Raw genomic sequence first — 24,113 nt, 5'->3', positions numbered from 1 at the left:
CGGCATTCCCTCAGCCTTTCCTGCACTTAACTTTGGGTTTCCTTACGGATAACCTTTTCAGTTGTTTTCTCCCATTTAGCATAGGTACCAGGTTAAAATGTGTCTGAGGGGGGCTCCTGCGTGGCTCAGTCGTTAAGTGTCTGCCTTCGGCTCAGGTCATGATTCCAGGGTCCTGGGATCGAGCCCCGCATCGGGCTCCCTGCTCCGCGGGAAGCCTGCTTCTCCCTCTCCCACTCCCCCCTGCTTGTGTTCTCTTCTCTCGCTGTGTCTCTCTGTCAAATAAATAAATAAAATCTTAAAAAAATAAAATGTGTCTGAGGGATTCTGAACTAGAAGGTGTCCCATTATTAAAGTGTTCAGGCCGGGACGGGTGGCTGCTGGTTAAATTGCTGTGTGGAATAGATACGATAGATGTGGGAGACATGACCTGGGTGTGAGCTAAACATTCTGCCACTTGGCATGTTTTCCTCTTGCTAAGGCAATTGGGAGGGACTGTGTCTTTGTTGCTTTGGGGGATTTTCTTACAGCTTTTACTGTAAGAAAAAGTAGAACTGAGTGAAACTGTGGGGAGGGGCAGCGGAGAAATAAACTGTTGGATTTTTTGAGTGACTTCCCTGACTTTCATTTATGAACATAGTGGCTTCGTGTTTTTCCTCCTTTGAAACTAAATTGACTAGATAGCACTTGAGCACAGGAAGTCCTTTCTAGATCTTCTCTCATACTTCGTGTCTTATCTTCTTTGCCAGGCTTTTTCTCCTTTCTGCCTTCCTTCCTCCCTCCCTCCCTCCCTCCCTCCCTCCCTTCCTTCCTTCTCCTCCCCTCCCCCCTCTCTTTCTTTGTTGTTGTTGTAATTTCAGCTAGATGCCTTGTTAAATGGACATTCATTGAAAATACTCAAGAAAGGGGTGAGATATAAATAAAGCAAAATTTCAGAGAGATAAAGATTATTTTAGTTGCGATTAGTATTCCTTCAACTCATTTATAAATTACAAAACTACAGGAAAGTACGTTGAAGAGATTTGTGATGACTCATGTCAGTATAGTGGAAAAGATGATGGAGAGCGTTTTAGTGACAGTTCTTCATATTCCCAGCTTCATTATTTTCTCAGTCTTCATCTGTTCAAAAGATGTATCAAATGGTGTCTATTACATAGTGCCTTTGCGTTTCCCGTAGCACCGACCCTAGTGGCGGGAGATAGCTTACTTTTCACAGGAGCCTTCAGTGTTCGTTTCAGTGAGTTCGGACCGTTGTGCACATCCATGTAGCCACCACCCAAACTAAGATCTAGTATGATTCCATCACCCCAGAAAGTCCCCTCATGTGCCTTCCGGTTCGTTCTCTTTTCCCACCCCCTCAACACCCTCTGCCTCAGGCAGCCGCTCATTTTTATTATGATGAATTAGGTTTGCTTGTACCAGAAGTTCATATAAATCAAGTCATCTGTTGTGTAACTCTTTTGTGCCTGCCTTCTTGCACTCAGCATAGTGATTCTGGGACTCATCCATTGTTACTGTGTCTATCAGTAGTTCATTCATTTTTATTTCCATTGTATAAGGATATACCAGTTCATTATCCATCCTAGTGTTGGACGTTTGGGTTGTTTCAAGGTTTTTTTTTTTTTGAAGATAACGTGTTTTTATTTCTCTTGGGTAAGCAAATACCTAGGAATGGGATTTCTAGGGCACAGGGTAGATGTGTGTTTAATATTATAACAAACTGCTAAACAGTTCTCCCGAATGATTGTACTATTTTATGTCCCTGCCACCAATCTATGAGGGTTCCACTTGGTCCGTTTCCTTGCCCACATTTGGTGTTGTCAGTCTTTTTTATTTTAGTGGATGTGAAATGCTATCTCTTGTGGTTTTAAATTGCATTGTTCTGAAGACTAATAACGATGACATCTTTTTGTGTGCTCATAGGCCATTTGTATCTCTTCGTTTATGAAGTGTCTCTTCCAGGCTCATTTTGTATTGGGTTGTTCATCAGTCTGTTGTTGATTTATAGAAGTTCTTTATATATTCTGGATATGGGTATGTTGTCAGATAGAAATGTTACTGAGTATTTTTCCCAGTCTTATGTCTTGCCTGTTCACCTTTTTCTGGTGTGTTTTGATGAGCAGAAATTTAAATTTTGATGAAGGTCAGTTTATCCGTTTTTTTTTTTTCCTTTTATGCTTAGTGCTTTTTGTGTCCTAAGAAATCTGCCCATCTTAAGGCTGAGAAACTTTCTCTTTCTTTTTTTAGATACCTTGTGGTTCATGGCTAAAGTTTAGATTTGTGCTATATTGGATTAATTTTTATATGTGGACACGTTTTAGGATTTTTAGAAGTGTCATAAAGGTAATACCTGGCTATTTAAGAAAATCAAATAATGCTAAAAGATGAAGAAGAGGAAAGTTAATAGTTAGACATTTCTCTTTCTCGGCCTCCTTCGTCCAGTACAGTAGCCCATGGCCGCATGCAGCTGCTGAGCCCCACTTCAGATGTGTTAGTATAAAATAAACACTAAGTTTTAAAGACTTAGTAAGATAAGCATAAGCAAACTGTCTCAGTAATTTTTTATGTCCGTTACTCTGTTGAAGTGGTAATGTGTTGGTTAAATAGAATCAGTGATTAAAAAATTCATTTTACGTTTACAGTCTTTAATGTGCTTTCTGTAAAGTTTTAAATTCTATATGTGGCTCCCATTTGTGGTTCTTACTATACTTCAGTTGGACAGCTCTGTTCTAGACCTTTCCCTAAGTATTTAGTATCTGTGTATGGGATTTTTTCCCATATATAAAATTGTTTTTATTTACATAAATAGTATCGTCTAAGCCTGTTTTCCTGAAATTTGTCATTTTTGCTTAAAAATACAGAATATATACATACACCAAGACATTTCATGTTAGTGCATGTAGATTGCTCTGATATTCTTATTAATGGCTACATAGTGTTCTGTTTTGAATGTTCTGTAACTTATAAAGCCATTTCCCTATAAAGACATTTAGATTATTTACCATTTTGGTCTCTGATAAACAGTGTGTTTGTAGAGACAGCTTCATATTTAGAAAGGTGATAAAACTCATATTAGAATTTTCTTCTCAAATAGAAATGGTTATTCCTGCTAGGATGGGTGAATTGTATAGAGGAGGTCACGGCTTCCCTTGTAAAGAACAGAATAGCTTCCTAGCTAAAATCAGAACAATCTTAAGGGGAAAAAATACAATATAGTGTATTTTCAGACTGTGCCTCTTGTTCGGTGAGTTTAGGCAGGATAGAGGGTCACAAAGGAAAAGAAGCCAGCGTTCTGTGTCTCAGCTTAGGGGAGTTTTGGGGGGGTTTTTGTGTGTGTGTGTGTTTTTAATTATTTTATTTTATTTTATTTTATTTTTTAAAGATTTTATTTTTATTTGACAGAGAGAGACACAGCGAGAGAGGGAACACAAGCACGGGAAGTGGGAGAGGGAGAAGCAGGCTTCCTGCGGAGCAGGGAGCCCGATGCGGGGTTCGATCCCAGGACCCTGGGATCATGACCTGAGCCACAGGCAGACGCTTAATGACTGAGCCACCCAGGCGCCCCTGTGTTTTGTTTTTTTTTTTAAGATTTATTTATTTTAGAGCTAGAGCACAAGTGGGAGGGGCAGAGGGAGAGAGAAAGAGAAAATCCCAAGCAGACTCCATGCCAAGCACGGAGCCCAGCGTGGGGCTCGATCTCATGACCCTGAGATCACGACCTGAGCAGAAACCAAGAGTAGATGCTCAACCAACAGCTTAGGGGAGTTTTTTTGTTTTTTGAGGTAGTTTTAAAGACTTATTTATTTTCTGGTGACCCTCAGCTTAGGGGAGGTTTTTTTGTTTTGTTCTGTGTTTTAAAGTTTTATTTATTGAAGAGAGAGAGCAAGAACAGGTGGGGGGAGTGGCAGACTTAAGCAGACTTCCCACTGAGTGCAGAGCCCAACTCTGGGCTCCATCCTACGACCCATGAGACCATGACCCAAGCCAAAACCAAGACTTAAACAGACTGAGCCACCAGGGCACCCCACTTAGGGGAGTTTTTAATGCCTGCCGTATGAAAATTCTTTTGAAAAGCTTCCTTCTTTTCCAATTCTTTTCTTTCTTTTTTTTTTTCCAGAGTAAAGCAATCTTCTTAATATTTATAAAACATTGTATGAACATTTTGTGGGAAGAAAGACCCAGAAAAGAATGAATCTGTAAGCATTAGCAAGAATGAAGGAGATGAGATTATTTAAATATACTTTGGCCAATTTAACATCTGTTTGTGAGTGCTGAAATGGGTATTATTAATTTCCATAAGTTAGATGGCCTGGGAAATACGCCTTCTTTTCAATTAGCACATGGAAGTGATAAATCCAGACCTTGAAGTAGTTTTTCGAGGAAGGGAGGAAAGTGGACACAGGGCAGCAGGTACTCCAGCAGAGGTGTGTTCAGCACATCGGCACCGTTTTATCCCCAGATTAGAGTTGTTTCAGTTTCTAAACTGGGATTTAAGTCTGTGGTCTGATTCCATGCCTGGGAATTCCTTTAAAACAACAAGGTCATGAACTTTTTTCTTTATCTTACAGTTGATAAAATTAATTTCCCTTTATTTAGTAGTTTGCCTTTAGAATTTTAAAACTAAAATTTTCCTTGGTGAGGCTTTTATTGTCCTCTTCCTGACACATGTGTTCTGGTTTATTTAGGATTCAACCAGGCATTGGAAGCGCGCGCGCGCGTGTATGCGCGCGCACGCAAGCGCAAGCGCAACGTATGCTTTTCAATATGTGGGAGACGGGTGCCAGGAGAAGAAGTTAGCACTTTCTCATGTAAAAAAGTGGTGGCTTTATTTTTCCTCATGAAACAAAACCTAGAAGAAAAAGTTGAATGAACTTTGCCAGCAGTTGAAAAAGTAGACTGACTTGTAGACCTTAAACCCTGGGTTAAGTAAGGCATAACTAGCATACCTCTCTTAGGTTTTCTGTTGATTTTCATGAAGAAGATACTGGTGCTCTGTGCCTCGTCTTGTGTTTTTAAACATTTCTAGTACTGATTAGGTTTTGGAACCATTTTTGCAGGCAACTATATATTGCTTCCTAGAGAACTGGCAACTTTCACTGATCTGTGTCCTTTGGCAGAAATTGACATTTTAGGGGCGCCTGGGTGGCTCAGTTGTTAAGAGTCGGCCTTCAGCTCAGGTCAGGATTCCAGGTCCTGGGACAAGCCCTGCATTGGGCTCCCTGCTTGGCGGGAAGCCTGCTTCTCCGTCTCCCACTCCCACTGCTTGTATTCCCTCTCTTGCTGTGTCTGTCAAATACGTAAAATCTTAAAAAAAAAAAAAAAAAAGAAAGAAATTGACATTTTACAGACTCAGCACTCCCAGCTGGAGTCTTGAAATTGTGGGTGTGTTCCTGCTGCCCAGTGTTAGATACAAACAGATACAAAAACATTATACATTATTTTTATTTACTTAGAGAGTCTTAGCTCTTTGTCACACTCCAGATTAAGGCCCTTCTTAATGTAACTATTATTTTGAGTATCTGGTATTTTACAGTAAAGGGAAAAGAGAATGCTGTCACTAATGTTCTTTTCGGCTCCTTCTTTGGAAGTAGGTAGAGTATAATTATATGTGCTTTTGACTTGGACAGTCCTGCCTGGTTCAGACCCTAGCTTCACGTAATTCTTTAAACTGTAAAATAGGGATCATAATACCTACCTGATAGAGCTGTTTTGAATGAAATGAGATAAAGTGTCTTTTTTTTTTTTTAAGGTTTTATTTATTTGACAGAAGAGAGAGAACACAAGCAGGGGGAGCAGGCAGAGGGAGAAGCAGGCTCCCCGCTGAGCAGGGAGCCCGATGCAGGGCTCGATCCCAGGACCCTGGGATCACGACCTGAACCGAAGGCAGATGCCTAACTGACTGAGACACCCAGGCGCCCCGAGATAAAGTGTCTTGATACAGTCGCTGGCACGGAAGAGCTCAATAAAAACTAGTTCTTGATCCTTTTTATCCCTTCTTAAATAAAAAGGTTGATCTTCACTTACTATAGTTAATATTTGGACAAGGAAATTATAAAATGATCAGGAAAAATAGGCAGATTTAACAAATAGGTGAAACTTAAGACTGATGAAAAACCTGTGTAGGTTTAACCAATATTTACATTCTTTCTTCTAGTGAAATCTTTGAATTAGAGGAGAATGCTCTCTGGCTGAAATTTCAGTGACTATTTTTTCCTCTGCTTATCCTAATGTATAAAGAAACATCTGAGCAGGGAGACTCAGAAACCAGTTCTTCCCATGAATGTTAGGCTATATTAATGTTTATATGCATTAGAATATATAAACGTGTATCCAGAAAAGAGCCTGAGTTAGCAGAATAAGAACTTTGTCAGCTACAGAAGAAGCTTAACCATAGGATTTATGAAGATATTAGCCTTTAAAAAATTCATTTGAGTTTATAGAAATCTTGAAGTTTCTTAGTTTGCTTTGGTATCACTATTTTTTTTAAGTCCTCAGTTTCATTTACTTAGGATATCATTAATTAGCCTATATTTGATCATTTTACATACATATATGTATATGTAAAATATATACACACACACACAGAGTGAGAGAGGTCACTAATTAGGAAGTTGTGTATGTTTCTAGTGACACTACTTAAAATATTTTATTTGTAGCATGTCCCAGGGAACATCTGGCAGTGTCTACAGATATCTGTGGCTGTCATAAGCTGGGCTGGGTGCAGGGGAGGCAAGGGTAGTACTAGTGTCCAGGGGTTAGAAGCCAGGGATGCTGCTAAACTTCCTGTGGTGTTATACAGGACAGCCCCCCTCCAAGAAAGAATTGTCCAGTTTGAGATAGCAGTGCCCAGGTTGAAAAACCTTGTGTAGCACTACAGTGAAGCCCATGTAAATATTTAGCTGTTTGTTTTTACAGTTCTAAAATGTGCCCCCCCCCCTTTTATTTAAGATTCCATTTCTTTATCTCACAGATAGACAGAGACGGAGAGAGAGGGAACGCAAGCAGGGGGAGTGGGAGAGGGAGAAGCAGGCTCCCTGCTGAGCAGGGAGCCCGACACAGGCTCGAGCCCAGGACCCTGGGACCATGACCCAAGCTGAAGGCAGACACTTAATGACTGAGCCACCCAGTGCCCCTAAAATGTGCCTTTTTCTGTACTTGGCACAGAATATGCTCATATGTAGGACATATTTGATAAATGAATAAACAAATAAGGCAGGTTCCATCTTCTTTGTTGTGGGCAGGTCCTTTTACAAATGAATTGATTTCTGCAAATTGATCTTTAATGTTGTCTAGTAAGATTTATGGACTGTTTCTTTTGAGCCTAGTGCCAGTTGAAGGCTCCTAAGGAACATAAATGAAGTGTTTGATATAACCCTTATATTAAAGATATATAGAATATATGAAGCCTCCCAAAATATAAGATGTCCATGTCTGTGCACCAGAATATATAGCATTAAAAAGAGAGTCTAAAAAAATTTTAAGGGGGGGACACCTGGCTGGCTTAGTCAGTAAAGCATGCAACTCTTGAAGTTAGGGTCATGAGTTTGAGCCCCACATTAGGGAGTAGAATGTACTTAAAATTAAAAAAATAAGAATAAAATTTTAAAAGGAACCTCTGACACACACACACACCACCACCACCCATTCATTACAGTTGCATTAATTCTACCTGATTGATGTAAGGACAGGGAACATCATGTCTTTATATTGGTCTAGGACAGGAGTCTCAAACTCCATTATCTACCAGTCAGTTGATGCCTCATGAAATGTTACCAGATCTTACAGTTTTTCGAGAGATGTTGGGGATTTGGATTTTATGTGAGTTTGTGTGTGAATTTTTTTCCTGTTTTTTAAAAAAACAATGTGTGGGTCAAACAAAAGCAGGCCAGTATCAAAACTCTGATCTGGCTCCTTAACCAGTTCTTGAGACTTTGAATAATAGAGAATAGATTGCCTTAGTGTAGAGAACAGACGTTCTATTTCCCCCTCCTAATCCCCTTTGTGTCTGGTGGACAATTTGCATTCATTGCTTTTCCAATTTCATGAGAGTAAACAAGTATGGGGACATATTTCTCTAGCAATAGTCTGTGTTTAGATTATTGCAGAATAACAGGCTACTACTCACTGCAAAGCTGTGAGTCTAAAGGTATAGTTAAAGCAGAAACCCACATCCAGCTAACCTTCTACATAGCAATATGTGCCTTAAGCTTCTTTTATTATTGTTATTATTATTCCCCCAATTAAAAAAGTTTCTCTATGCCTAATGAAATCAGTCTCATTTTACTTTAAAAACCATAAAGGACAACTATATTTTCTTTTGACTTTTGAGCAACTCATATTTATTTTACATTATATACATATATATGTATATACTTAACTTCTGTTTCTGATCTACCTATTTTATCCAAACCTTGATACATTAGCTGATTGGCCACATAAGTGTCTTGGTCTTTGCAAAGCAAGACATGATAGGGCAAGTATTGCAATATTTTATTGCATTTTACTCTTACTTTGTTTAAATTATTGAAAAATGAAAAATGAAAGGGCTGATGCCAGTGAAACATCTAGATCTCAGACTCCTTTTTAAAAAAATTTTTTTTATTATGGAAAAGCTTCAAACATATACAAAAGTAAAGAGGGAAGTATAATGAAACCCCATACCCATCATCAGACTTCAACAGTTACCAACATTTTGCCAATCATGTTTTATGTTCAGCCCTTCATTATATCATCAAATTGAATATTCAAATAAATCTGTGAGGTAGATGTATTATCCCTTTTTGTTTGTTTGTTTGTTTACTTTGGAAAAGTCCAGACCATGGAGAAAATAGTGTATGAATCCTGACAGACACATCACCCAGCTTCCACACTTACCTGCCAGCGCAAGTCTGTGATCACCCCGTCCACTCCACCAAAAACCCTACTGAGTGTTTTGAAGCAAAACTTTAATATCATGTCTTTTTATCTATAAATATTTCAGTTTGTATCTCTAAAAAGGAAGTATTCTTTTAGACATAATTACTATTATTACATCTGAAAAATAAAGCCAATTCCTGGACATCTTCAAGTATTCGTTTAGTGTTCATATTTCCTTAATTGTACCATAAGGGTTTTATTTTTAACAGCTGATTTGCTCTAATCAGGATGCAAACAGGTCCACATATTAAATTTGACTGATGAGTGTTTGAAGTCTCACTTGACCTCCTCTACCCTGCCCCTGTGTCCTAGCAATTTTTTTCTGTTTTTTAAACAGCTTTTTTTATTGTGCCATAAAATTCACTCAATGTAAGTATACAGTTTAATGATTTTTTTAAAGATTTATTTTAGAGAGAGAGAGAGGGAACCAGCATGGGGGTGGGGGAAGGAGCAGGAGAGAGAAACCCAGGCAGATTCCATGCACTGAGCTCAGAGCCCAACGCGGGGCTCAATCTCACAACCCTGAGATCATGACCTGAGCCGAAACCAAGAATTGGATGCTTAACTGACTGTGCCACCCACGCACCCCTACAGTTTAATGATTTTTAGTAAACTTTTTAAAGTTGTAACCTTCATCATGCATCATTCAGTATTAGAACATGTTCATCTCCTGAAAAGCTCCCTCCTCCCTGTTTATAGTCAGTTTCTGCTTCAACCGTAGTCCCAGGCAACCCTGGTCTGCTCTCCGGCCCTATAGATTTGCCTTTTCTAGAAATTTCCTATACTAGAGTCACACTTTTCATGTCTTTAATGTAGTATTTTAATGTCTGCCTTCTTTTACTTAGTATCATGTTTTTGAGGTTCATCCATGGTATAGGATATATCAATAGTTTGTTCTTTTTATAACTGAATAATTTTCTTTTATATGGATAAACAACATTTTGTTTTTCTTCATTTGGATGGTTTCCACTTTTTGGCTGTTAGGCTGCAGTGAACATTCGTGTTACAAGTCTTTGTGTGGACATGTGTTGTCATTTCTCTTGGGTTGATACCGAGGACTATAATTGCTGGGTGGTATGGTAAGTTTGTTTAAAGAAATTGCCAAGTTGTTTTCCAAAGTGACTGCACTATTTTCCATCCCCACCATCGGTATAAGGGGGTCCCCCTTTCTTCACTTCCTTACCAACACCTGGTATTGTAACTCTCTTCGATCTAGTGGGTGTTTAGTGATACTTCATTGTATTTCATTTGCACTTTCCTAGTGACGAATGATGTTGAGCATCTTCTCATGTTTCACTAGCCACTTAGGTATCTCCTTTGATGAAATGTCTTTTAAAACACTTTTTGCCAAATTTTGAACTGGGTTGTGGATTGTATATCTTCTAATTGAGTTGGGATGCCCCCCCTCATTTTCCAGCAGCTCTGACACCCAAACTCAGGCCTCTGTCTCCTCAAGCCACGAAGATGCAGCTTTCTGCTTGAGTTCTAGCCGCTCCATGCTGTGGGGACTGGCGAGTGCCTGTAGGCACCAGGCTGTAACTCGGCTCTCACAGTCATTCCCTTTTTCTTCTTGTCTCGTATTGGTTGCTCTCTAGTCTTTCACGTAACTGTTTTAATGTTTTGTCCAGAGTTTATAATTGTTATCTGTCTGTGGGAGGGTTAGTCCAAAAAAGCTACTCCACCATTACTGTGTTAATTCCATTTAAAATTATCTTCTTTCTCTTCTCTCCCACGACAGGTATGAATTTAACCTTGCCATTCAACATCAGGTAGCACATGTACTTTATAATTACTTTCTTTTTTTTCTTTAAACTTTTTATTGTTATGTTAATCACCATACAGTACATCATTAGTTTTTGATGTAGGGTTCCATGATTCATTGTTTGTGCATAACACCCAGTGCTCCACGCAGAACATGCCCTCTTTAATACCCATAACCAGGCTAACCCATCCCCCCACCCCCCTCCCCTATAATTACTTTCTGATTTGTAAGCTCTTTATGGGCTTAGAGTAACTCAGCAAATTAATACACAAGCATTTAAAACAGTGTGGAAAAACAACTAGCCTTTCACCATGGTGAAATTTGTGTAGTGTTGGGGGGCAAATAATCAACAGTACATTATAGTCACAGAGAGGTAATTGGTTGCCTTTTTACCACCTGACTACTTAAAACACACTCAGAACATCCACTGGAATGATGCAGTAGATGACCAGTGTTTTCTAGGGCTAAAAATGAACGGCTGACAAGCATTTATAAATGTTTACATTAATGGTTCTCAAGCTATTTGATTTAGGACTTTTCTACATTCATACAGATAATTGAGGACCTCAAAGAGCTTTTGGTATCAATGGGAATTTACTATATTAGAAATTAAAACGGCGGCACCTGGCTGGCTCAGTCGTTAAGTGTCTGCCTTCGGCTCAGGTCATGATCCCAGCGTCCTGGGATCGAGCCCCGCATCAGGCTCCCTGCTCCGCGGGAAGCCTGCTTCTCCCTCTCCCACTCCCCCTGCTTGTGTTACCTCTCTCGCCTTGTCTCTGTCAAATAAATAAATAAAATCTTAAAAAAAAATTAAAACTAAGAAATTTAAAATACTTATTTCAAATAGCAATAATAAATTCAGTACATATTAGTATAAGTAGCATTTTTATGAAATGTAAATATATTTTCCAAAACAAAAAGGAATTCAGTGAGAAGAGTGGCATTGTTTTACATTTTTACAAATGTCTTTAATGTCTCTTAATAGAAGAGAGGCGCATCTTCGTACCTGCCTCACACACTCCGTTAACTGTAAGTGCTGATACCATTGCCTGTCACGTAGCCTCTGGAAAACCCTAGTGGACGTCATGAGAGAATGACAGAGAAAAAGCCAAGTGATGTCCTAGTGCTGCCATGAATTCAACTGCCTGAAAAATCTCAGGTGTCCCTGGGCCACATTTTGGGACCTGCAAGTTTAGTATATCTCTGTAAAGATACTCAAGTAACTAAGAACAGTACTTGTCTCGGGGGAGGGGGAGTTTGGTAGCTGGAAGACAGAGGAGAGAAGAAGGGAGGCTTATTTTCAAATTTGTCTTGTACATGAATTACCATTTTTAAAGGTGAATTATTAAATAATGCTCATGTTCCTTCAGGCAGGAAGGTGCTTGAAGTAGTGGATTTTTAAAATTACCTTTAGATACATAAAGTCAGAGAGGAGAAAGAGCCTCAGGAGATAACCTCTCTAATCAGTTGGTTCCAACTGTCATGCCCCCCATTGTTTCTTCTGTGGCGCTCAGGTCAATGTTTAATTCCAGGGATTGTCATGTATATTTTATTTTTTCACCTCTGTTTTCCCCCACTAGACTCTTAGCTCCCTGAGGGCATGAATCAAGTCCATTGCACAGTGTTCTCAGTCTAGCACTTGGTTCCTAATAGTTTGTCAGGACAGAGTTATTAAATGAACGAGTGAGGATCTTTGGGGAGCTCGCATCAGTTCCCCATTTGTCAGTGCTGAGCAGTTGTGGGCAGTTGCCAGGAGACAGATATCCTGCCCAAACACCATCTTTGCGGGGCTGAAAAGCTTCCTGCGTTTGTTCCGGTTTCCCAGTTGTGTGAGATGAGCAATAAATTAATAAGCAGTTTATAAGGCAAGGCACGTGTCAAAAGAGGGGGCCACAGAATGGTTCTTTTTGTGTTCAGACTTTGATACATGAAGTCATCTTGCTGTTTTAAATATTTCCTTCTCATCCTTTTGTTACATCTTTCTCTAAATATCTTTCTCCAAATAAAATAAACTTGAAAAAGAAAAAAAAAGACCCCATTTGGATTTGTACCAAACCTGACTCTAGTGCTGGGTGTCTCACTTGGTTAAGCGGCCGACTCTTGATCTCAGCTCAGGTCTTGATCTCAGGGTCGTGAGTTCAAGCCCCATGTTGGGCTCTACGCTGGGTGTGGAGCCTACTTAAAACAACAAGAACAACATTTTGGGTCTGGATGAAGTTCATCTGTTTCCTTGTGATGGTTTGTTTATTCATGATTCTCAGCTCGTTCACCACAGGGTCCTTAGAGGCAGACAGCTGGATTGTGGAGCCGACGGTTAGCTTGTATGGATCCAAGACCCTCCAGTGCCACAAGATCTGCCCCTGCCATAGCAAGCTCTTGCTTGCTGTCGTTGAGGTCTGCCCTTGCCTCTGGTTCCATGTAATACCATGGTTTAAAAAAAGAATTAGTGTCTTTTCTCTTAAAAGAACCCACAGAGTGGAGGGTTTACAGTCGTTAGTAGGGCCCACAGTGAACTGCAGTTTCATGGTGAAGTCATTCTTTTCCTTCTTGTAAACAGAACTATATGTTTGCTTGTACGTGTAGCAATGAAAAGCAGAGAGTACTCTTGTGGAAGGTACTTCAGCTCACAACCTGTGTTGTATATTGAGATTAGCTTCATTATTGTGTCATATGGTTTTTTTATTTGCAGATTTATATACCAGAAGGTATTAACAATGGTATAACAAATAAGTTAAATGTGAATAAATGTTAATGTTAAATAAGTTAATACATTAAAGAGTATAAAGTTAAAAAGCTGGGACTGTCCAGGAGAATCCAGCAGATAGGGTTGCCTTGTCTGGAAGGAAGACAAGAATTTGACTCTTTAAAAAGAGCAGTGTGCTGTATTTTAATTTCTACTTTGCTGGGTCTTTCAACACAGTGTTGACATCAGCACTCCTGGAGCTACACCCTGGCCCTACCTCTCCACCAAAGTAGGGTGCTCCCCCTTAGACTGCAGGCCACACCATCGGTCTGCGTACAGATACGGTTTCCGGGGTGAAGGATACTTATGCCTTAAAGCTTGCAGGGCAGACAGGTGGCAACCGGACAAGCCCAGTAGTGACCCAGGACTGTCCTGTGTGACTCTCATCCCCTAATCTGTGGAGGTCATACACTGTAGGAACATGCAAGTCCTCGAGGCTAGTAAAAAGACCTCTGGGAAAGAACTTCATCAAATACTTCAGTTTTTCTGAGCTTTCTTCATCGTATACAAATAACTTCCTGAAGGTATGGGAATTATTGGTCAAGACAGGCTCTTTGGCTTGTTTTTCTTAGGCCACACTTCCAGCCCCTGCTGTAGCTACATGCTGCAGAATAGGAGAAGGAAGAGAGCAAAGAAATAATAAGAGTTCTGAAAACGAATGCAAGGAAACCAAGGGAACCAAAAAGGAAACAAACATGAGAAATTCAGAAAGAAACCAGACAAGTAGAGAACGTGGCAGTGTGTTCAGAGTTATTTTCTGCAGCATATTTATGGAGCGCACAGGTGCCTTGGCAGTTGTACTGTGTATTCTAAACATTTTTTTATTCTGTGAGCTTTCCATATCATTATCCCTTTCTAAATTTTTTGTAATATCAGACCTAAGATTGTGTTTTGAAATGAGAATTAGAGTTCCTCCTGGACCTCTTGTCCCAAAGCAGCAAACTCTGTAACACTGATAGCTGTTATCATTCTAGGGGGCATTTACAGGGACTTGAATCTGTGACTTAAACCCAGAATTTCATTGCTGTGGTTGGGTAGTGTTAAAGTGTACAGGGCCATATTTATATGGTGAGGTCATAAGCCCCAAGGCCATGGAAGCCAGTCTGCTTTGTTTACTTACCTCTGTATCAGCAGCACTTAGAATAGTTTATGTTAAAAATAGGCACTCAATAGGGGCGCCTGGGTGGCTCAGTTGTTAAGCGTCTGCCTTCGGCTCAGGTCATGGTCCCAGGGTCCTGGGATCGAGCCCTACATCGGGCTGCCTGCTTCTCCTTCTCCCACTCCCCCTGCTTGTGTTCCCTCTCTCGCTGTGTCTCTCTCTGTCAAATAAATAAATAAAATGTTAAAAAAAAAAAAGGCACTCAATAAATAGTTGTTGAATTAACAAATGTTGGTTATAGGAAGAAAATTGGGAAATGGGTGGTATGTTTGAAAGATAGCCAGAAATGTATCTTAACATTCAAGAAGTTGGATTAATACGAGAGACCATGTAGACAATGAACTTCCATTTGTTATTGCTTTTTTAAAAAGTTTTATATACAACTTTTTTTTAAAGATTTATTTATTTGAGAGAGAGAGATCATGCATGAGTGGGAGAGAGGCAGAGGGAGAGAGAGAATCCCAAGCAGACTCCCCAAGGAGCGTGGAGTCCGACAAGGGGCTCAATCTTGTGACCCTGAGATCATGACGTGAGCTGAAATCAAGTCAGACACCTAACCAACTGAGCCACCCAGGTGCCCCCTTATATATAACTTTTAAACATTTTATCTATATCATTTCTGTGGTTTAATATTTAATTTGTTTACTGAAAATTAATGTTTAAATATTAAACATTAATTAAAATTTAATGTGGCTTTTTCTTTTAAACACTCTAAACAACTTAACAGATAAAGTATACAACTTATTACTATCTGTCTTGGCAGTAAACTGATGCTAATTCCCAATCATCTTGATTTTTTGCAGCTAATAGAAAGGTGGAAGGGAGGGGATTTTGATCTGCTATAGAAAAGTTATTATATCTGCTGTTCCTGTCTTTATCTTATGCTCCCTTTTGGCATTACTGAGTTGGAAGAGGAGAGCTCCTGTTTTCTTGCCATATGCAAAAACCCGTTTTAGACCCTCTGGACATCCCATTTGTGATGCTAAGTTATTTTTACAAAATTAGTTTGTTTCAGTTAGCCATGGTTATTTTCTTCTTGATGCTGTAGCTGTTGCAGTCTAATGGCTTTGTCTTTAAGCTGACCCCTTTTGTCCTTTCTGCACAACTCGGACTGGCTTGGTATTCTTGCTTTCTTGGAGCGCTAGAAAGTGCCAGAATAGTCTTGATTGTTTTCTTGCCCCAAGGCCTAGAGTCACCTCACCTGGATTAATATTAGAGGTCAAATCTGGACTCAAGGGAGCTCATGAGTGTTGGTGACCAGCAAAACTGCTTGAAAACTGTTGTCATTAAACTAATTTTAGTGACAGCTTTGTCTTCCTGTTCGTTACAAAATATGTCCTACTTACAAAAAATATATGTGTAACATGCATATAAGAGATACACACAGAACACACACCCTTAGGCTCAGTACCCAGCTTAAGAAAGAGTCCATTACTCAACTAAAGAAGTTCCCTGTGATTCCTCCTGCATTGCATCCCTTTCCATCCTGGAGAGGTGAGTAAACACCATCTTAATTTTTGTTTTTGTTATTCTCCTACTTTTCTTTATATAGTTTTTATTACTTGTATGAGTGCCCCTAAACAATCATTATTTAGTTTTCCTTGTCTTTAAGCTTGAAATAAATGCTGTCTTATGATATGTATTTTTCCCTCACTTTTTTTCACTTAACATTATTTTGAGATCCATGTTGATGCAGTAGCTTTAGTTCATTCATATTCAGTGCTTTATTATGTTCCATTGTATGAATATGCCACAGTTCTTACTCTTTTTTTTTTTTAACATTGTTTCCAGTTTTTTGCTTTTGGAAAAATATTGTTGTGAACATTCCCATACATGCTTCCTTGTGTACATACATAAGAGCTTGCCCAGGTCACTGTTCTGGGAAGTGAGCCCATAGTAAGAAATCATTTTCATTATAACCCCAGTGCACATGCACACACTAATGAAACAAAAATTTTACTAATGTATAATAAGGTAAAATGCAATACTTGTTTGTAGTGAGGTAAAAATATAACATTCTATTCTATTCTCTTTCATTAAAATAAAATACTGGGGCACCTGGGTGGCTCAGTCGTTAAGCGTCTGCCCTCGGCTCAGGTCATGATCCCAGGGTCCTGGGATCGAGCCCCACATCGGGCTCCCTGCTCAGTGGGAAGCCTGCTTCTCCCTCTCCCACTCCCCCTGCTTGTGTTCCCTCTCTCGCTGTCTCTCTCTCTGTCAAATAAATAAATCTTTAAAATAAATAAATAAAATAAAACACTGGTTGTGACCCACCAAATTGACTAGGAGCCCACTGGGGTATAAAAATCAGTTTGAAAAATTTCTGAGAGTGAATTTGCTGGCAACAGAGTACGTTTAAATGTTAACCTAGGAAGATTATGGCGATTTGGGGGCCGCTGGCTGGCTCAGTTGGTAGAGCAAGCAACTCTTGATCTCTGAGTTGTAGGTTTGAGGCCCATGGTGGGTGGAGAGATTACTTTAAAATAAAATCTGCTAAAAAAAAAAAAAAAAGATTATGGCGATTTGTTTTTCTTTCTTTCTTTTTTAAGACTTTATTGTCAGAGAGAGCACACAGGCAGGGGGAGCGACAGGCAGAGGGAGAGGCAGGCTCCCCACCGAGCAAGGAGCCCGATGTGGGACCCGAGCCAATGACAGACGCTTAACCGACTGAGCCACCCAGACATCCCTGCAATTTGTTTTTCAAAGTGGTTAATCAGGCTAGCAGCAAGTGAGAGTTGCTGCTTCTCCAGTCCTCGGCAGCCTCAGTGTTACGTATCACCCTCTGCAGAGCTTTGCTGTTTTGGAGCCAGTGGTGTGAATTATTCTGTTAGTAAGAATCTGACCTTTTTTTTCCCCTGTTGCAGAAATGAAGCCTATGTGCACATGACCCTATGTCAACTAATCTCAAACTTTATTATATGTCCTATAATTTTAATTTGCATATCCCTATTCCCTATTACTGATTCGATTATCTGGTGGAGAGAGTGATTTCCTCTGCTATTAGAGTATGCTTTGATGTTCATCTAAATACGAAGTAGGTCTTAACCTTTCTTGGATCTCGAGGCCTTCGAAAATCAGATGAAAATTATGGACCTGCCTCCGAGAAAAATTACATATATGCACCTACATAAATTTGACATAGAACTTCAGAGAGTTCTTGACCATTCAGGACCTTCAGGGATTGGATAGCTGGTGAGAAGTTCCCACGGACTCCAGAAAAGAGAGATGGCTAATTATCTATTACAAAAGTCATTTACTGTGCTGGGTTGAGATTTCTCCCCTCCTTCACGCCCAAGCTCTCCTGTACCTCCCCATCCTGAAACCTTCTATAAAGGTTTGAAATGGCCTACAGCTTTGCATTGGTGGCAGAATTGAGTTGGTATCCATCATGGGGCCCCAACAAATGGAATATTGTGTGTATGAACAGTGTGTGCTGAAGATGAGTGACAGTGGAGGTTATGAGTTCCACACAACCAAAAGAATTGAAGAAAGAATCAACTAAATACATGAGAGATCCTTAGAATATCCAGAAGAGAGTGGGAAGATGCATGTTTTCCCTAAATATAAGATGATAGATCAAACCAATTTCATTTAAACCTTAATAGACAGGATAATCCAGTAGCCTTAAGGACTTGGTGACACCTTGGTAACTAATAAGAATTACACGGACCCCACTATACACAACCTGATTTATTCACGTTACTGGTAGAATTAGTAGGTGGATATAATTCTACATGTGTAAATTGATCTTAAAAGAAAAATGGTTTATGCTTTCTTTATCTGCCCATACCATAAGAATTGTTTCAGCTCTCTTTTCCCCCAGGCTTCTCTTACTCATCTGATGCCAGGATTTAGAATTTATCCCACTACTTTGGCTCCGAGGAACTTGATTTACCACCCAGCTGTCTGACTCAACACCCATCAGGGGTTGAGACTGATTACATGCATTATTCTCTTCGGAGACGCCTCTGGCTCTTCCCTGCTCTCCACCCCAAAGTCCCCAAGTCTATGAAATAAAGCTGTATTGTAGTATAAGGACCTGTGTGTTTAGTTTCTGAAACGACATCCTTTCAGAAGCCATCTTTTATCTGATGTGTTAAGAAGTATGTGTGGGTAAGTCACAAAACAGGTATTCCAAGCTCTGTTGGGAGATGAACATATGAAAAGGTAGAAAGTATTCAAGATTTAGCCAAGTAGAAACTAGTTGTCTCTCAGGAGATTGTTTCCAGTTTTCTTTGGAGAGTAGCCATTAGCAATGCAAATGTGAGGTTTGGTTTGATAGCACAGTGAACAAAACATTGAAAACTTTAGATGGTACATATGAAACACTGGCACTCAGAGAAATTGACTTTGGTCAAGTAGACAGCAAAGCACATCCGTTTGAGGCCAGAGGTGGTTATCCTTTTGTTCTGAATTCAAACCACTTGTTTTGTTTTTGTTTTTAAGTAGGCTCCATGCCCAATATGGGGCTTCAACTCAGGACCCTGAGATCAGGAGTCGCATGCTCCACTGACTGAGCCAGCCAGGTGCCCCCAAAATCAGTTATTTTTAATGGTGCTGACTATGTCTCCAAATTTGTTTGGGGCTCTTACTCCTGGAGGAGGAGATAGGAAAATCAGATAGAAAGTGGGCACTTGCATTAGTGCTAGGTGGAGGTGGCAGTAGTCCATGAAGCTGCTTATAGGCTGCAGAGGCATGGAGTCGCAGGGAAGATTGGCTTAATGGTTTGCCAAACCCACGGCATAAGATTTTGGTGGTTTTGTTGTTGTTTTGTCTTTTTTTTTTCTTCTCTCTCTCTAAAGATAAAAAATCAGTGTACAAACTAACTAAACATCAGAACTTAATCCACTTCACTGCATATCATCCTCTGCAGAGCTTTGCTATTTTGGAGCCAATGGTGTGAATTATTCTGTAAGAATCTGACCTTTTGGGAGTGCCTGGGTGGCTCAGATGGCTGAGCGTCTGCCTTCGGCTCAGGTCGTGGTCCTGGGATCCCGGGATCGAGTCCCACATCAGGTTCCTGACTCAGTGGGGAGCCTGCTTCTTCCTCTCCCTCTGCCCTCCCCCTGCTCATGCACTTCTCTCTGTCTCAAATGAATAAATAAAATCTTAAAAAAAAAAAAAGAATCTGACCTTTTTTTCCCCTATTGCAGAAATGAAACTTATGTGCACATGACCCTACATCAACTATTCTCAAACTTTTTGTTTTCAAGACCTCTTTGCAACTCTGTAAAATTAATGAGTGGGTTATAACTGTCATTTATAGTATAAGAAATTAAAACTGAAAACATTTTTTTTTAGTTAACAAATATGTAATTATTGCAAGGTAGAATCTAGAAATTAAACAGAATCTTTCACTTACCTGCAGTAAGAAGAGTCAAAACAGATGATGTAGGGTCTAAAATTGAGAGCAGTTTAAAATATTTATGAATTCATTTTGAAATAACAATACTAAACCTATTACATGTTAACATAATATAAATAACTATATTTTCCCCCAGAAAAATTAGTGACGAGATTAGAACAGTAATCCCATTTATCTGTGGGGGTTACATTCCAAGACACCCAGTGGTACCTGAAACCACAGATGGTACCAAACCTACGTACTATGTTTTGTCCTATACATACGTACTTATAATAAAGTTTAGTTTATTAATTAGATACAGTAAGAGATTAACAACAATAACTAGTAATAGAACAATGGTAATAACACACTGTAGTAAAAGTTAACGTGAATGTGGTTTCTCTCCCAGACTGTCTTACCATACTGTTCCTTCCCTCTTCATGTGAGGATGGGAGATGATAAAATGCCTATGTGATGAGAGGAAGTGAGCAGAGTGATGTAGGCAATGTGATGTAGTTTCAGTCTGCTGTTGACTTAGCTGTGGGGTAGGAGGAGGGTAACCTGCTGCTGGACTGTGATTGGCTGCGGGTAACTGAAACCATGGAAAGCAAAACTGGTTAAGAGGGGCTACCATGTTGTGATTTTATCTTTTCATTGTCAAGCTTAAGATAGCTGGATCTCAGATCTGCATCTCTATTCAGTCTATTTTGATGTTATTTTGGTTGAATTATATGAAAAAAATCTAGCCTCACACAGGTATGTAGTTGCAAAGGAAGGAGAATTCTAATAGTTGTTAGATAATTTTGGACATCACTCTGTGATACTACACCAAACTATGAATGGTAGTGGTTTCTTTCTTTCTTTTTTTTTTTTTTTCAGATTTATTTATTTGTATGAGAGAGCATGTGCAGGGGGTAGAGTAGGGGCAGAGGGAGAGGGAGAGAGAATCTCAGGCCTATCCCACACTCAGTCTGGAGCCCAGCGCAGAGCTTGATCTCACGACCCTGAGATCACAACCTGAGCCAAAACCAAGAGTTAGACGTTTAACCAATTGTGCCACCCAGGTCTCCCTAACGGTGGTAGTTTCTTAACGTTTGGTTGCAAAACAGGATCTGGGACTGCATCAGTAAACTTTTTATACTATTATATCAAAGTCTTTGGCACTTGTACTTTGAATGAATTTTTTTTTAATCAATATACGTGATTTATAACACCATGCATTAGTCATTTGGAAAATACTAGCTTACTGGGTTATATAGATCTAATGTTGGCTAATTTCATTAACAAGCCACATTCATTAATATGCTGCCAATCTCATCAGAAAGTCTTTAAGTACTGGGAAGCTGTCCAACTCACAGTGGTAGATAGAAGTTTTCCAAAATGTGAAAGCTCAAAATTTATCATTGGCTGCAGTCGTTCTTGAAGTGACAGACTCCGTTCTTTTTTCAGAAATGAGAAAATGTCTGCCAAATACCCAAGTGTCAATAACTGTAGTTTATCTGGAAAAAGCAGGTTATTTAGCTTGCATGAGTTGCTGAGTGTTGCACAAATGTTTTTCCTGGAGATCACCACACTAGGCAGAAGAGTGGCTTACTTCCCACTTTGTAAAACAATATTAAAAAGATACCTATTTAAAAATTAAGGTTTAATAAATTAGCCTCATTTTTAATAGAATTATGTTTATTTAATTACAAATACAATTATATTTTAAATATGGTATATAAAATACTTATTTTACTTAATTTTTACTCTTTGTTCCTTTTTATAAAAATAAAGCGATTTTAGGAGCACCTGGCTGGCTCATTTGGTAGAGCATGTGACTCTTGATCTCAGGGTCATGAGTTCAAGCCCCACATTGGGCATAGAGCTTACTTTGAAAAAAAGAAAAAGTTATTTTAGAATAATTTCTTCAGAAAAGTTGCTAAAATGATGCGGAGTTCCCATATACTTTTCACCCAGCTTCTCTTAAAGTTAACATCTTACATGACCAAGGAACTTTTGCTAAAATTAAGAAACTAACAATGAGAACTATTAACTAAACTCTAGACTTTATTCCAGTTTTCTCACGAGTGACCTTTTGCTCTTCCAGGATCCAATCCAGAATACTCCATCGCATTTAGGCAGCTAATTTTTATTTATTTTTTTTAAGATTTTATTTATTTGACAGAGAGAGAGAGAGAGAGCACAAGCAGTTGGAGCAGCAGAGGGAGAGGGAGAAGCAAGCTCTCTGCTGAGCAGGGAGCCTGATGTGGGGCTCAGTCCCAGGACCCTGGGATCATGACCTGAGCCGAAGGCAGACACTTAACTAACTAAGCCACCCAGGTGCCCTAGGCAGCTAATTTTTTTTTTAAGATTTATTTATTTATTTATTTGACAGAATGAGATAGAGAGAGCATGAGAGGGGGGAGGGTCAGAGGGAGAAGCAGACGCCCTGCTGAGCAGGGAGCCCGATGCGGGACTCAATCCCGGGACTCCAGGATCATGACCTGAGCCAAAGGCAGTCGCTTAACCAACTGAGCCACCCAGGCGCCCTAGGCAGCTAATTTTTAAACTGCACTTTCTCCTTTTGCCCTACCGTATTTAAGAACATAAATAAATTTTAGATTTATAGAAGAATTGCGAAGATAAAACAGAGTGCCATTTACCGTTCACTCAGTTTCCCTTGATATGAATATCTTGCCTAACCACAGTGCATTTGTCCGAACTAATGGATCTCTGAGGCCACCATGATTTTATATCCTCATGAGGACACCTCCCCTGGAGATGTGTCGTAGATTTTTCAGCATCTCTGTATCTGGGATCCTTGCAGTCAGGCAGACAAGGGCTTTGCATCCCACCCAGCCACATCCTCCTGTGCCTCAGCTTCCTCCTCCCAGGTGGGCAAATGCAGTGCTGGTGGCAGGCGCCCAGCAAACTGCTGCTTCGTTCTTAAGTGAAATTGTCTTCCTTCTTCCCTCCCTCCCTCTCTCCTTCCTTTGTCTGGCAGTGAAGAATACTTTTGGCAAAATGTTGTGCTAAGGATACAGAGAAGAAAGAAAAAAGTCTGTCCTCAAAGGACTCAAATCCTAGTGGGAAAGGAAATATCTCTACAGCTAACTTTAAAACAAGTCATTCTTAATTGTTGATCTGAAGCAGTCATCTCTAGCCCACATAAAGAATCATTTGAGCACACCTGGGTGGCTCAGTTCGTTAGGCGTCCAACTCTTGATTTCAGGTCAGGTCATGATCTCAGTCAGGGTCCAGGCTCCGGGCTCTGTGCTCAGTGACGAGTTTGCTTGAAGACTCTCGTTCTCCCTCTGCCCCTCCCCTGCCGTGTGCTCACACATGCGTGCTCTTTCTCTCTCTCAAATAAATAAATACTTAAAAAAAAAAAAAAAGAATCTTGGGGCACCTGGTGGCTCAGTTGGTTAAGCGTCTGCCTTCAGCTCAGGTCATGATCCCAGGGTCCTGGGATCTAGCTCCACATTGGGCTCTCTGCTCAGCGAGGAGCCTGCTTCTCCCTCTCCCTCTGCCCCCTCCCCTTGCTTGTGCTCGCTCGCTCGTGTGCTCTTTCTCAAACAAACAAATGAAATCTAAAAAAAAGAATCTTTTGACTAGAGGTACCTGGCTGGCTCAGTCAGTAGGGCACATGACTCTTGATCTCAGGGTTGTGAGTTTAAGCCCCACATTGGGTGTAAAGCTAACTTAAAGAAATAATAATAAAAATAAAATAGAAAGCTCATTTAAAAAAAGCAGAAGAATCATTTGGCTTGTGTACATCCTTTATGCTCTTTCCTCACAGATCAACACAGTTCACTGCAGGGCTTCCATATACTACTTCTCACATAGGCTGGATCTTGAAGGCAGATAGTCCAGTATTTCTTTGTGGGCCAGTATCTTCTTTCCCCCAGCTCTGCTGGATATTTTTCTACCCTTCAGGTAGTAGTAGCAGTAATGGCTTGGCACTCTGTTCCTTCAACAAGCCTCAGGAGAGAATGATGGTAATAGTTATTTCATTTTACAGATAAACAGGTTTAGATAGGTTTGTTAATTTGCTCAAAGAAATAAGAGACAGAATCCAGATTCACACTCAGGTTTGTCTGACTACAAAGCTCAAAATCTTTCCACTATCTTATGATGCTCTTTCTTTCTTTCTTTCTTTCTTTCTTTCTTTCTTTCTTTCTTTCTTTCTTTCTTTCTTTCTTTCTTTCTT

General features: G+C 39.8%; 1 protein-coding gene across 2 annotated transcripts in view; it reads left to right on the top strand.

Moving 5' to 3' along the window:
* CFDP1 (craniofacial development protein 1) overlaps positions 1-24,113 on the top strand; it is a 126,680-nt gene that overhangs the window by 48,532 nt on the left and 54,035 nt on the right. The gene's annotated exons all lie outside the window — the stretch shown is intronic.

Source organism: Callorhinus ursinus, unplaced genomic scaffold, assembly GCF_003265705.2.
Source record: "Callorhinus ursinus isolate GAN/ISIS: 27379988/994484 unplaced genomic scaffold, GSC_fseal_2.0 scaffold46, whole genome shotgun sequence".
Lineage (NCBI taxonomy): Eukaryota > Metazoa > Chordata > Mammalia > Carnivora > Otariidae > Callorhinus > Callorhinus ursinus.
This window is presented reverse-complemented; position numbering and strand designations above follow the sequence as displayed.